General features: G+C 44.3%; 1 protein-coding gene and 1 pseudogene across 3 annotated transcripts in view; one reads left to right on the top strand and one right to left on the bottom strand.

The window, feature by feature from the left end:
• The window catches only part of Rasgef1b (RasGEF domain family member 1B), a 751497-nt gene that overhangs the window by 503979 nt on the left and 244987 nt on the right, over window positions 1-2531 (bottom strand). The window lies entirely within an intron of this gene.
• On the top strand, window positions 88-1444 carry LOC104866016 (annotated as a pseudogene).

Here is a 2531-nt window from a genome sequence, read left to right as displayed (position 1 = left end):
TCCACCGCCATGTTGTCTGTGAGGAGAGGGGAGAGCGGCTACCACCACTGCCGCTTCCATCACAATTTGAAGAAAACTGGTATGAAACAAGGTCTTACCGCCAGATGCCTCTGAACACAGTGTTTGACAGCTCTTCAGACATCAAGTTCAGCTTTGTTCGCCAACCAGTCAAACTGGTCAGGACCCGCGGCAAGCAGGGCCAGAGTTTACACAGAGGTTAATACACGCAGACCCCGCGAGAACTGGGATTCCGAGTCACGCGTGGTGGAATGGGGAAATCAAAACGACTACCACCTGGTTAGAAAACTAGGCAGGGTAAATATAGTGAAGTATTTGAAGCCATCAACATCACAAACAATGAAAGGGTTGTTAAAATTCCCAAACCAGTAAAAAACAAAATTAAGCGTGAAATAAAGATTTTGGAGAATTTAAGAGGTGGCCCCAACATCATCACATTGGCAAACATTGTAAAAGACCCTGTGTCACGAACCCCCGCCTTGGTTTTTGAACATGTAAACATCCCAGACTTCAAGCAATTTTACCAGACGTTAACAGACTATGATACTTGATTTTACATGTATGAAATTCTGAAGGCCCTGGATTATTGTCACAGCATGGGAATTATGCACAGAGATGTGAAGCCCCATAATGTCATGACTGATCATGAGCATAGAAAGTTATGCCTAATAGACTGGGGTCTGGCTGAGTTTTATCATCCTGGTCAAGAATATAATGTCCGAGTTGCTTCCCGATACTTCAAAGGCCCTGAGCTATTTGTAGACTATCAGATGTATGATTATAGCTTGTGGAGCTGTTATTATCTATATTATCTATATCTATATTATTATAGCTATGTGGAGTTTGGGTTGCAGGCTGGCAAGTACGATCTTCCAGAAGGAGCCATTTATCCACGGACATGACAATTATGATCACTTGGTGAAGATGGCCAAGGTTCTGGGGACAGAAGACTTATAAGATTATACTGACAAATACAACATTGAATTAGATCTCTGTTTCAATGGTATCTTGGGCAGACGCTCTCCTAAGGGATGGAAACGCTTTGTCCACAATGAAAACTAGCACCTTGTCAGCCCAGAGGCCTTGGATTTCCTGTATAAGCTGCTATGACATGATCACCAGTCAGGGCTCATTGCAAGAGAAGCCATTTCTATACAGTTGTGAAGGACGAGGCTCGAATGGGTTCATCTAGCATGCTAGGGGGCAGTACACCTGTCAGCAGCAGCAACGTGATACCAGGGATTTCTTCAGTGCCAACCCCTTCACCCCTTGACCTCTGGCACGCTCACCCGTGATTGCTTCTGCCAACGCCCATGAAATGTCTGTTCCAACTGCTGCGGGGGCTGAGCAGTAATGACCCCATCTTTCTCCTGATGCCAGAGCAGAGTTGGGAAGTCCACCCTCTCCTTGATGCAGCTTGAGCCTGGTAGGGAGGGTGAAACACTTCAAAAGCACTGTGTCTGAACTGTTGCTTGTGGATTTATAATAGTTCAATCATTTAAAAAATTATAATAGGCTGATTTTTTTAACTCGAACATTTCATAATTCAGGGGATTCCCTGAAAGATTACCTCCAGGTAGGAAATTTCATGGACAAATTTTTTTTTTCTCCCCTTCCAAATTCGGTTCCTCATCACTAAAAAACAAAGTGCAAAACCAGCCTCGATCCTGGCTGCTGCATTTGGGTGGAAATTTCTTCCCATTCCTACCACTGCTACCCCACCATCCTATGCTCTGGGGAGGGGTGGGGGTGTGTATCTGGTGCTCTTCTCGGAGATTACAAAAATGTAGCATCTCAAGGGAGGTCGGAGGGAAGGAGGCAGGACAGGGAACACCCAATCTGTAAGAGCGGAGCAATACTCCACCGCCAGTCACTTGTTCCGTAAGTGCTTCAGTGCAGCTATCCTGGTGACTCTAGAGGAAGCAGGTCATACTTACATGGAGATGTTGAAAATCTACCCAAAGGGCAGGCAAATTCTGAAAACACTTGTTCAGTATGAATCATGTTTTATTGACCTAACCCTAACCCAGCTCATTTATAATTTTGGTGTCCATCTAGTTTAAAATTATGATAACATCCCTCTGAGGCTCCTACCTTGGTCTTTTTGCCTTTCGTGTCTCAATATGTTGTGCTCCATAGCTAGTAGAAGACAGAAGGCAAAATCTTTTTCACTTTTCTTTGGCTTGGCCATCTTGAAGTCAGTTATGGGGCATAACTTACTGCTTTTTACAAAATAAACATTGTCTATATAGTTTTCATGCTAGCAAACGTAAGAGCTAATGGAGACGCGGCCACACTGGGTTTCATTTTAAGCTACTTTCTTTTCCTCCTACCTTCCTCTTTCCTTACATGCCATCCAGTGAGGAGACCTGCTCCTCAGTCTTGTAAATGTATCTGAGAGGCAGGAGCAGAGCCACTGTCTCCAGTGAAATACAAGTGGTAGACCTGTAATTGTGGGAAACTATCAACTCTTGTTACAGCCCTGACACCTTTTGCTGTGTGTGTGTATGTAT

The sequence above is a fragment of the Fukomys damarensis genome, unplaced genomic scaffold (assembly GCF_012274545.1).
Source record: "Fukomys damarensis isolate Sample0158 unplaced genomic scaffold, DMR_v1.0_HiC HiC_scaffold_32, whole genome shotgun sequence".
NCBI lineage: Eukaryota > Metazoa > Chordata > Mammalia > Rodentia > Bathyergidae > Fukomys > Fukomys damarensis.
This window is presented reverse-complemented; position numbering and strand designations above follow the sequence as displayed.